Source organism: Choloepus didactylus, chromosome 11, assembly GCF_015220235.1.
Source record: "Choloepus didactylus isolate mChoDid1 chromosome 11, mChoDid1.pri, whole genome shotgun sequence".
Taxonomy (NCBI): domain Eukaryota; kingdom Metazoa; phylum Chordata; class Mammalia; order Pilosa; family Megalonychidae; genus Choloepus; species Choloepus didactylus.
In genome coordinates, this window is record NC_051317.1 from 87,329,246 (window position 1) to 87,342,436 (window position 13,191).

At 37.1% G+C, this 13,191-nt stretch overlaps 1 long non-coding RNA gene across 1 annotated transcript in view; it reads right to left on the reverse strand.

The window, feature by feature from the left end:
• The window catches only part of LOC119505859, a 49,376-nt gene that overhangs the window by 11,965 nt on the left and 24,220 nt on the right, over nucleotides 1-13,191 (reverse strand). The window contains exon 2 of the long non-coding RNA XR_005210889.1: nucleotides 8,301-8,382. This is a non-coding gene — a long non-coding RNA (uncharacterized LOC119505859). The remainder of the gene's footprint in view (nucleotides 1-8,300; nucleotides 8,383-13,191) is intronic.

Genomic DNA, 13,191 nt, shown 5'->3' on the forward strand with positions numbered 1-13,191 from the left:
CTGACCCTATGAGTTTGTTTATTCTAATTATTTCATATCAGTGAGATCATAAAATATGTGTCCTTTGTCTGCTTATTTCATTCAACATAAGTTCTACATGTTGTCACTTGTATCAGAACATCATTCATTTTTACTGAATAATATTCCATTGTGTCTATATACCACATTTTGTTTATCTGTTTATTAGTTGATGGACACTTGGGTTGCTTGGATCTTGGGGAACTAGGTTTTTATGTCCCTTTATGGCACCAGCAAGCCACACCAGGGGCTGGACCCCACTGGTGCTTGCCACCAGAGTTTGGGATGGGTGACGGTAACTACTGTGCAAAGAGAGCAATGTACTGGGCACCGTACTTTACCAGCCTCTTCCTCCCACTTTTCCCTGGAAGTTGTACAGTGTTCTACTGGACTCCAGAGTTTTGAAATAGCTGATTAAGACAATTTCTGCCTGTTTAATAGTTATTCTGGTAAAGGAACTGATTCCTGGAGCTTACTACTTTGCCATTTTCTCACAATTCCCTGAAAATCAGTTTATTATTTGTTCTTGAAAGGTACGTGAATATATGTGTATATATGTGTGTATGCACTCATGCACATGGGTTCCATCTTAAAATTACTCATAGGAGATCAGGAAGAGAAACCAGATGATGACAAGATGGATGGAAAGGCATATCTTTACCTTAAACAGGGGGTAGCAACCTAAAAGGAACCAGATGGGAAATGTCAAAGTTTATCCTGAACTGAAAACCCCCATGTGGTGTTATTTCAGGTGGTGTAATCTAGAACTTGGGAAATCTACTGTCAAGTTCTGTGATTTCCCTGTCCGAGTTCTTAGGGCCAGACCACTGTGGGTGGAAGTAGAGTTTTCCCCTGGAAGCAATGACTGGAAAGCTGAGGGGGCAAAGTATTTCCTTTGTCTTGAATGCTAGCAGCAGATCTGCCCTCTTGAGTTTGGGAGACATGGAAAGGCACTGCCATTGTGAACTGGCCACTGAAATGTTACAACAGACTGAGGAGTCCAAGGAAAGGGCCATAGCCAGAAGGAAACCTTTTATTAAAGGGCAGTATCTAGAAGCAAGGGCATAGCTAACATCTAGGTTTTCCTTTTCTGTGTGATAATTCTCTTTAGTACCCCCAAGCTGACTGTAGAATTTTGTTAGACACCACTGCCTGGTCTTTTGTGTGCTATTTAGGTTTGGGGAGACAATTATGTTCATTCTAGAAAAAAGCAAAATGGAGCAGAGAGCTGAAGCAGTTTAGAGAAGCCAAATATGAGTTGGCAAGAACTGACCTACCTGCTGGGTCTGAATTAGCCATCTGGAGAAGGGATGGCTGGTGGAGGTGACAAGTAACCTCCAGGAGAGATTGCTATGGCATCTGTGCATGACTGAGCAATTTCAAGAATTTACTTGGCAGGGAGAACCCAATGGAAGAGTGAAATTCCTACAGCCTGTAGAATGAGGCCTCAGACTTTGTTAGCTGGATATTAAATGAAATAGTCCATGAGCAGCACAGACAATAGAGCTCACCGAGTATTCCGTGTGCTCCTCTACATTTCCTAGCACCTGTGCATTTAGTTGGGTGGCACCATAAGGCTAGAACTGCTGAATGGACTGAGAAGGGAAGAAGAAAGCCCAGGCACAATTTTGTAGGTTCTATTCTCCTACTATGGTGATCAAGAAGGTGATGCATTCCTGATGGTGTAGCTACAAGATTAAGGACTTGCCATTAGCAAGGGTTCCCGTGTGTGAAGTATAGTCTCCCATCACTGTCTTTTAAACACATAATATGAGTTAGAAATAAACTTCTGCATTTGTTAAACCACTGAGATCTTTGTTTTTTATTTTTAATTGTAGCATAACATAATCCAGTCTCATCAATATACCATGTAACTATTAGTATGGTGCCTTGTATAAAGTAAACCCTTGATAAATGCTAGCTATTATGCACGTGTGTGTCCTGCTTGTCTTCCTCTCCCTGTATTCTGAGTTGTATCACAAATGGACTGAACCCTGCAGGCTGTGTTTCTAGGACTTCTACATCTGCTGGCTTCTGGCTGGGTTAAGGCAATGGGAGGCACTAGGGGAGGTTGGAGAGCAGAAGGAAGTGAGAAGCCAGGATACTTCTCTCCCTCTCTTTCTGCATTGGGTAGCATCTTCAACAGAAAGGGCATCTTCAAAGTGTTAAAAGAAAATAACAGACAACCTAGAAGTCTATACTTGTTTTTTTTTCCTAGGCTACTTAGGCAAATAACATGAGAGTTTGGCTTAAACAATGGGAATTTATTTGCTCACGTTTTTAAGGCTTGGAAAATGTACAAATCTGTGCATCCTCAAGAAGATGCTTTCTTCCTGAAGACCAGGTGCAGGCGATCCTTGGCTCCTCTGCCACCTGGCAAGGCACATGGTGGCATCTGCGGGTTTCTCCCTTCTCTCCCAGATCTCGTTGATTTCAGCTTCTTGCTTCTGAGCTTTCTCTCTCTCATGTCTGAATTCATTAAATTTATAAAGAACACCAGTAATAGGGATAAGACTCATCCTGACTGAGGTGGGACACACCTTAACTGAAGTAGCCTCATCAAAAGGTCCTATTTACAATAGGTTTACACCCACAGGAATGGATTAGATTTAAGAACATGTTTTTCTGGGAAACATACAGCTTCAAACCACGACAGTACCCAATGAAAATATCCTTCAAAAAGGGAGGCCAAATTAAAGCATATTCAAACAAAAAATTGACAGAATTTATCAAGATCAAGCCCGTAATAAAAGAAATACAAAAGGGACCATGATCCAGATGGAAGCACAGAAATATAGGAAAGGATAAAGAACACCAGAAAGAGTAAAATTATGGGTAAATCTAGATGAACTGACTGAGGCAACAATAATAAAAATATCTTGTGTGATTAAAAATATCTGTATAGGTTAAAATTTTGTAAAGCCCTTGCATTGTCTGATTTGTTGGAAAAGTACTAATTTAAAATGGTCTCTAATAAATCAAGGATGCATGTTGTAGTCTAGGTAATCATTAAAAAGAATTATATACATACATATATATATGAAGATAGTAAAAGGGGAGATAGAATAAAAGCAACTTTATTAATCCAAAACGTGCGAAGAAAGAAGGAAAAAAAGGAACAAAGAAGAGATGGGACAAAAATAGTAAGATATTAAGTTTAAACCCAATATATCATTAAATTAAATTAAATGTTAATGGATTAAATACTCCAATTAAAAAATATATATTGTTACATAATGAAAAACAAAGCACAAACATCACTGCTTATCTGAGACACACCATAAATATAAAGATATAGCTAGATTGGAAGGAAACGAATGGACTATACAAGCAGTATATTCAAACAATAGCCAAAAGATAAAATAAGTCTGGAATAGCTAAACTAACATCTGAAAAAATAGACTTTAAATAAAGAAGTTGTTACAGCTGCCTTCTAGCTTGTCTCTCTTACTCCGGTATTGTTCCCTCTAATCAAGTCTTCAGCTATAGCCAGAATGATTTTCCTAGAGCACTAGTCTGATTTTATTATACCCCTATTTAAATCCCTTCAATGGTTTCCCATTGACCCTGAAAAACAGCTTTAATCCTCTCCAGGGTCTTCCCCTTGCTTTATGCTCCAGCCTCACCTTATTCAACTCTTCATCAGTTTCCTCAAGTTTCAACCATAGCGAAGTCTTTCAGATCCTGATATAGACCAGATACTCTCTTTTTGGGTTCTTCTGGGCATCACACCTAACAACGCCCTCCCTTCTTCCTGGACACCAAACCTTCCTCAGTTTGCTTAACTCCTGCTTATCCTTCAGGTTTCAGGATGATGTTTGTTTCCAAACACATCTCCTCAGTCTCTTAGCAAACACAGTGGAGGCTTAGAAAGAGCTTCCATATTAGCATGTGCCTTCTCTCTTCCTTGAGTTTTGAACCTTGGTGACTAACGTGAAGGTATCTGTACTGGCCTATTAAAGGATGAGAGACCACATGGTACAGAGAAGAGCAGCCCAGAAGCCATCATAGACCTGCCAACAATAAGACATGTGGATAAGGGCATCCTGGACACCCATGTGCCAGCTGAGTTGACCCTGACCTGAAGGGCTGCTTCAGATATCCCAGTTATACAGCCAATCCTAAAAATTGTGCAGTAACTAATACAATGGTCAATTTTTATGTGAATTTTTTTTATATTCAAAATATCAAAATATCTTGAAATAACTCATTATTATAACCTAATTTTGAAATAAAAACTCTCTTTTTGGAGTAAGTATACAAAAATAAACTGAAATCTGTATATGCTGGCCATCTCTTATATTAACCCTCCTTTTACTAATAATTTTATAACTTACAATGTTGCGATGATATTCTAGGGAATAGTAACTATCTTACTCTTTGTTACTTACAACTCTAGTTCTGAGTTCTCATTGCTTCATCCAGTATTCAAGTCAATCTGCCCCCATGCTGGAGGAAGGTTTTCTCCCCTAATATTGCCATGTAATCATTAATTTTATAATTCTCTTGTTTATTTGAACCATGAATGCCTGTGATAGAGACAGCTATGGAAAGAATAAAATGGTCTGCTCTTAACTCTCTTTTACAAATCTTTCTTTAAATCAGACTGGGGAGGAATAATGTTTTAACTACAGCTGAAAGAGATGGAAGGGCATTGGAAGCTAGAATCAAAAAACCTGTCGATAACTGGTGGAACCAGGATTCCATCTCTGGTACTGTGGCCAAGCCACTTATCTCTCTGAGGTTCATTCATGTTTTTAAAGGGGATAATAACACATACTTCACAGAACTTCTCTGAGTGTGTCTCTTAGCTTTGTATATGTTAATACATTGTGTACTCATAAGTTATTAAAAGTGCTAGCCCTTGGGTCCTGTGCTGGTTTGGATGTATTATGTCCCCCAAAATGCCATGTTCTTTAATGCAATCTTGTGGGGCAGACATATTAGTGTTGATTAGGTTGGAACCTTTTGATTGTTTCCATGGAGATATGACTAGTAACACCTTTGTTTAGGGTATGACTTGTTGATGGGATTGCTTCCATGGAGATGTAGCCCCGCCCATTCAGCTTGGGTCTTGATTTAATTACTGGAGCACTATAAAAGCTCAGAAACAGAAGCTGCAGCTTAGAGACACATTTTGAAGATGGCTATTGAAAGCTGATGTTGACATTTTTGAGAATGCCATTTTGAAATGCAGCCTGGGAGCAAGCAGCTGCCAGCCATGTGCCTTCCCAGCTAACAGAGGTTTTCCGTATGCCAATGGCCTTTCTCCAGTGAAGGTACCCTATCATTGATGCCTTACCTCGGACACTTTATGGCCTTAAGACTGTAACTTTGTAACCAAATAAACCCCCTTTATGAATGCCAATCCATTTCTGGTATTTTGCATAATGGCAGCATTGGCAAACTGGAACAAGTTCTCAGACTTTTTCTGTCCCAGTCAGAATGAAGTTTCCATGAAGTACAAGTGATGTGGCAACCTCCCCCACATTAGTGCTTGCAGCTCCATACCCTCCCCATGGCTTCCTACACAGGGCTTGTTTAGTTGCATCTGAGCCAGTTCAACAATGGAGTCTTGCTTTGTAGAGGACCAAGTGTAGCTAAAATCCCCACAACCATCAATCAGCTTAGCCTATAGCAGGTAACTTGCCTCTTTTGATTAACACATAGGGAAACAAGCAACATATTTAGAATACATAGAATAGAGAACCATAGAAACAAATTTTAAACCAATCTAACCATATTGGTTTCAATAACAGACTAGAAAGGGTTGTGTTTTAATGAGAGCTGTAAATGACCTCAGGAATTCTTTGTAATCATTTAATAGTACAATGGTTAAAAAAAAAGAAATATATTTTTATGGATATCTCTTTCCCCTTTTCAAAATGGCACAGATGATAATATATTCAGCACTCTGGCTGAGAAAACGGATTCAGGGCTGCCAGCTTTTCAACACTGCACCTGTATATATGTCTTCAATCTTTGGGGTAACAGGTTCAGCTCCTATTTCAAGGACCTTTCTTTGTTGACAGTGCTTTGTTACCTGAACTACAAGGTACCTTTGCCCTCAATGAGTGGGCCCGTTCATTTGTCTATTGCTGTAATTTCCCAGCAATCAGCAAGTTCCAGCTCCCTATCTAATGATGACTATGTTTTTTATTTGCCAGGCAGCCAGGCAGTATTTATCAATTTCCCTGCTTTTAAGTGATCACTGATCTATAATTCCTCTTTAGTTTATCACTCAGGTCTACTTTATAAGATGACTATTTATGAGGGAATATGGATGTTGGCTGGCCTCGACAGTTACGGCAACAGTTCATTTCAAGTGCTCCATTGTTATAAATACATTTTGCTCTCAACTCAACTCATCACAAGGTGGAAATAAATAGAACAATGAATTCTCTCTACAGCTTTTCAGTTACGTGAGCTTGTCTTTTCCAGGCTTCCACCTCCCTGTCAGCCTATAGTTAAACTCTTAGCTAATAAAACACCTAAGAAACAGTCACTGGTTCTTTCTGAGATTCCAAATATTAGTGTGAAAAGCATTCAGTGGGTGTGACTCAAAAATGGATGCAATGTCTACTGGGTATGTATTCAAATACGGGAATTAAATTTGAGTTCCGCAAAAACAAATACTTTTTGTCTTTTTTCCCCAAATATAATTTGCATTTGCTGTTTCTTTTGTGGTTTTGTTTTTTCTTTAACATCTTGACATTTGAATCTCAAGAAAGTCTTATTAGGTATTCCTTAATAAACTATTCTAAATCTCATTAATTTCTTGTCTTCAAGGTGCTTCTTTTAATGAAAGATCATTGAATTGTAAATCCTTTTCAAGGTATTTATTAGGAGATATTGCTTTGTGACCTTTATGGCCATTATTTTGGCAGAACCGTTATGAAAATAAACTTAGTTCCTAGAGTGTTTAAACAGAAAGAATGTACTCAGGCTAACTTTTCCATCTTAAGTCATCCAAAATATACTCTAAGGATAGGGAAGAGTCATTTTGTTTAGAAAGTCAATCTTTTTAATTCTGCTTTTTTTCCTGGGTAGACTAAACAAATAAGTCACCACAGGCACTGCGCATTTTTCTATTCCTTTCTCTTGGGATGAAATATGAAATAATCTGCAAAGTAATTTGATCCAGCAATTAAAAACAAGGACATGAGTTACACTAACAACTGTCACATAGAAAGAATTAATTCCCTCATAACACTGCTTGATGTTACAGACCCTGGGTGATTACAAACAGATTGTAATTGGAAAGGCGCCAAACCAATTCAGGTATCTCCAAAACAGAGGGGTAAGTCTTGACTTGCAAACAGAGAACATTTTTACTACTCACAGGAGTATCTTTTGCAATTGGCATTCAGATGTTTACCCAGCGATTACCTGATGCACCCAATGATGCTGCCGTCCAAAGCACTGCACATGGCAATGCCCGCTGATCCTTGCTTCTGAGAGTTATCACACCGTTCATGGAGAGCAGACCTTCTGGAGTCTGTGTTTCTAGAATGATGTCCCCCAACTCTGGCTTATTAGCTGCTCAGGTTTAGTAGTATAGTATGTCATTCCAAATAATGGACATTAGCTGGCTGATGTGCCATTGGGCAAGGTACCTGGAGGACACTAATGCCTGCTGCTTGTTGGTAGAAATTTTGTTTTCCCAATGACATGCAGATTTTGTGGTCCCTTTCTGATGCTTCATCATTTCTCACCTAAGGCAAGGTGTGAAGCCTTTTATTGAAGAAAACTATTACACTTTGGTAGAGTGAAAAGGAACATAATTTCAGGGCCAGAGATGTAGAGTTTCTGCCCCCCATCCCCACTTGTAAAGGCAGTACTTAGTAATTTAAAAAAAAATGCATAGCAAAAGATAAAGGAAAACAGAACTCCTCCATAATTAATCTACCCAGGGACACCACCATAACATTTTTTGGTATAATTTTTTCTCGTCTTTTTCACATTTTTTGAGGTTGGGATCATTCTTTACATACAATTTTGTATCCTGTTTTGTTTTATTCTGTTTGCTTGTAATTTGTGAATTTTATCATGTTATTTAAATCCTTCTAATGTATAATTTATTACAGCTGCATATTTGTACATAAATCTTTACCTACCTTTTTTACTTTTCCTTTGTATGATTTTCTAAATGAGAAATCAGCAGGTTAAAGGATATGAGCATTTTTGTTTGCAAGTTTCTTACTCTTTTTATTCTCTTTTCAGATTGCAATACAAGCTTATTGCAAAAAATAACTCCCATAAAAAAGAGAAAACAGAATTACCACATTTGTTTTGTATACACCCACAACTCTTTCTTTCTTTCCTTCTTTCTTTTCTTCCTTTGGCTCCTTCCTTTTCTTCTTTCTAAAAAAAAACAATGGGATCATATTTGTGGTAGATTGAACGATGTCCTCCACTAAGACATGTTCAAGTCCTGACCCCAAGTCCTGTGGGTGTGGACCCACTTGTAAAGAGGACCTTTGAAGATGTTATTAGTTAAGGTGAGGCCAAACTGAAGAAGGGCGGGCCTTAATCCAATATGGCTGAAGTCCTCATAAGCAGAGCAAATTCTAACAGAGTGAGTTAGGAGATGCCAGACAAGGAGAGAGAGATTGCCACGTGGCAGAGGCAGAGATTCGTTAACAAACCAAGGAATGCCAAGGATTGCTGGCAAGCCATCACCAGAATTCCAAGAGAAAGCATGGCCTGACAACACTTTCACTTTGGACTTCTAGCCTCCAAAACTATGAGACAATAAATTTCTGTCATTTAAGGCAGCCAATATGTGGTTTTTCTCATTGTAACTCTGGAAAACTAAGACAATATTATAAAAACTTCAGTTTTCTTTTTTTACCCAGCAATATACTACAGACACTGAGGATATAATATTTTTAAGTCTCTTGATATTTGTTAAATTGATGTCTAGAATGGCCACACCAATGACCACTCTCAGCGATAGGGTACAAAGTGGTCATCTCATTCTATTATTGCCATCACTAAATATTTCCTCTGTTATAATCTTTGCTATTTAATAGATGAAAACAAATGGCAACTTACTACAGCTTTACTTTTTAATTTATTTTCATATTTGTGAAGTTGCACGCTTTTATTCACTTTGAACCCTTGAGTTTCCTCTTTTGCAACTCACCTGTTACCTTTGCTCATTTACTTTTTGGGGTCTTGTTTGCAAATCGATTTGTATGGGCTCTTTATTTAATAAGTAATTTGGACCTTTTTCATAATTGTGGCAAATGTTTTTCCTAGTTTCTTGGCTGTCTCTTAGTTTTATCTAGGATTTTTTTAATATATTCAGATTTAACAAAATAATTCCAATTTATTTTTCCCTTGTATTATTTTTCTATTGTTTTGAAATGTAGACAATCCTTCTCCATATAAAAAACAGATAAATACCTTTTGTTTTCTTTTTATGAGTTTAATTTTGATATTTATTTCAATATACCTGGGATATATTGTGTAATATAATGAGAGATTAGGATCTACACTGAATTCTGTTTCCAAATATTCAAACTTTCCTGCTGAATTGCCTGTGCTCTTTTATCATACACAAATTTCTTATATGTACAAATGAATTCTGAATTCTGCCTTCTATTCTAGACTGTAAGCTTCATTCAGTTAGGCAAATTTCATGTAGAGTCACCTCATAACTATCAAATATCATTCCCTAATCTGTCTAAAGAAACTCAGGGGTGCAAAGCAGAATCAGAATTCTTGTGGGAAATTGAAAGCTCAGACCATGCTAAACTTCCAAAATCTTTTCTCCCACCCTTAAAATGCTGCAGATATGAACAAAATATTATAAAGCCTGAAAGACAAGGACAGGCAGAAATGTCAAAACCATGAATTGTGATTGTGTCTAGAAAGAAAGCAGTCTATTTGAAATCTAATTGAATTCTAGGTACATTGTGCTTTCCTAATGAATAATCATGGCCTTTTAATTTTATGTTAAATGCTTAATCATCGGATCTTAATACTTCTTACTATGATTTCAAAAGAAAATTCAAACAAACGTTACATACGTTGGCCTTGAAGAGAATGGGGAGAACATACTCTAGGTCAATTTTTTCCAGGAGAGACTGATTTACTCAAGAAAGAGAGAGTCATTGGCCTTACTTATTTAAAGGTTTTTGAGTTTTTGAAACTTAAAGCAGTAAGGCAATCTTGGGTTTTCACCATTTGAGCCTCTCTCTCTTTTAATCAAACTTTAGAGAGGCTAAAATACCACTGGTTTTATCTTTAGAGACAGGTTGGAGGGCTGAGAGGAAATAAACAGCTTCATCTCCGAGGTTCTTCAACGGTGAGGATACTTCACTGTGTGGGTTTAAGACAAAGCTGACAGGAGGGCTCACACAAGGAAGTTGTCCCAGGAAAATAACATTTATAAGTCACTAGGTTTGTTTAAAGAGGTTATGCCACAGAGCTGTCTTGGCAGCTTATATGCGGAAAGAGAAAATAAAAAGTGCCTGATATCATTTAGGCTTAGCACATTCTGCTAATTCACAGTTTGCTCTTGCTTATTATCTAGAGTTAGCAGATTGCACAACCAGCCACGATAAGACAGTACTGCTTATGCCTTACTCTGATGTTATTAAAAACTCTAATTCATAGTTTGGATATGCATTAGGCATGCCCTTTGCAGCAGTATTAATGCAGAGAGGGAAAAACTTGGACCCATATTTTCTGCGTCATGAAAATTTGAAACAAAAGCAATATTGCTGCCAATCAAATCAGCAAAGCTGTTCTGATCCAAAGACTAGAATCACTGATTAAAATTTTGCAATCAGATCAGGTTTTGGAGCGTGGAAAGCTACATGGGGCAGGCATTATTAAACATTTCAAAATTCTAGCATGACTACTCGAGGCTTTCCACGGTGGCTTCTTGAGTCACAGTCTCTTTGAAGTGTTTGAAGCTCTGAGTTTCAGTTGCTTATTATTGGGACACATTTGCCTTCATTGAACAGTATAAAGCTTCTAAAAATCTGCATCTGAATGGCACTGCAGGTACATTACTATAATATTCAACTACATTTACTAACTCTCTCCTCAAATCCACACTGGGTCTATACTTACATATAAAATAAACTTATTTATTTTATAAATAAAATATACTTATTTTATAATATGGATAAAAGTTACCATAAAAGACAATCTAGCCTCACACATATTCTTTGGGAAATACCCATTCGAAAATCACCCCAGAAAAAAGATGGCCATCCATTTAAAACCTGGCCCCTCAAGCAGCAATGACAGAAAACATCAAGTAATTCTTTATGCATTGTAATATGTGAATTCGTTTGGGCAAAGAACAAATCCTTCCTTCAACTAATTACTAATTACTTCAACTAAATTTTCCTGGGAGTGGCCAGGCTTAAAGGTGATCTGCTAGGAAGGGAGCATGTCAGAATCTATGTTTGTAATAACGAAAATCTTACTGCTAGTTAAATTTCCTTTTTTTCCTTCAAGGTTAAGTCCATTCACCAATACCTGGGGCTATTCTGTATCGGGAACACTGTGGCTGATCGGGATGAGAATATGGAAAAGCTTTATCTTCAGAGCATCTTTAAAATATAGCTTACAAGAGAGGGTGACTACAAAGTGCTGCAATGTGGTATTTAGAGAACACCATGCTCCGCAGACAGAAGCCCGCCACTACATTAATTCAACTCGCACCATTTTTGTTCTCATTATAATTTTATCTTAGGAATTAATACATTCTGCCATTTTCTATTCTGGTTACAATCTAGAGAAATCCGTGAGGCTGAATACATTTTGTACCACTTTGTTCTGCTTATAATGTTAAGATGTTTTCAAGAATGGATTAGTTCAATGCCACTTTCCCTACTTTGTCTTTGAGAATAAGAACTTAAAACAGTTAGAAAATGACATTCAGCATTGGGTGAATGCATTTCTAGTACAAAGATTGCATAAAGAAGAGAAAATAGGAAAATAGCTTTATTTGTCTTTGTTTTTGCTTTTGTTTTTAAAGATCTTTTGCCCTCCCACACATTTTAAGGAGAACATGCAAGGGGAATAGCAAAATCGTTTTAGCCACATGACAAAGGCATTTAGAAAGAATAAAATCTCATCATGATTCAATCTTTCTTCCAAATGAGGCCAGTAGAAACCCCTCTATTGCAAGTACATTAAAAAAAAATAAACAAAAAATAACCCACCAGTTGAAAATACGCAGAAATTCTAACAAAGATTCAGATTTAGGAAAAAAAAAAAAAGTAAAATATCCTGTCAATAATACAATTACCAAACCAGCTAAGCTATTTTGAAGAATCATGGAATAAACAATTTAATTTGGTGAGCAAAATAAAACTAATAAAAGTGATTTTTAAATGGGATTTAAGGGATGGCTCAAAATAATAGAAAGTTATACAGTTTGGGGAACTACGACAATTTTGCTTTGTTACATTATGAGACCAGTTCTTATTTTGACAGAAAGTCACAGTATAGTGATGAACATAAATTGAAAATGATGCTGTGATTCAAATCCAAGATGAAACTAATGATTTGCCAAGAGAGGATATGCATGTTGAATGCCATCTTCAGCTATTTTTTATCCTTTACCTGCTGCCCTTTCCCCTCCCAAATGCTCTAGACTCTTCCACGATCTCTCACTGTTACCCAATTTTGTTCAAAATGCATTTGTGGTATGAGTTGGGAGTACATTCTATGTCTGGGAAACAAAGTTAATTGGCTTCTATGTCCAATTAAATTAGCTTGTTCAGCCACAGACACATTACTCAATTGGAAGCACTCACCTTCCACCTATCTAGTCAGTTCCCTCTCCTATTCCCATCAGTGGCTATTTGAAGCCTTTCATCTCTATAAAAATGTCCTTCCCATGCAAAAAAAGAAAACATAGATAAATGACATCTCATCAAAATTAAAAACTATTGTGCATCAAGGACTACATCATGACAACCTACACAATTGGAGAAAATATTTGGAAACCACATATCTGATAAAGATTTAATTTCCAGAATATATAAAGAAATACTACAACTAAACAACAAAAAGACAAACAAAAAAATCAAAAAATGATCAAAAGATTTGAAAAAACATCTCTCCAAAAAAGATACAAAAATGGCCAGAAAGCACATGAAAAGATGCTCAACATCGTTCACCATCAGGAAAACGCAAATC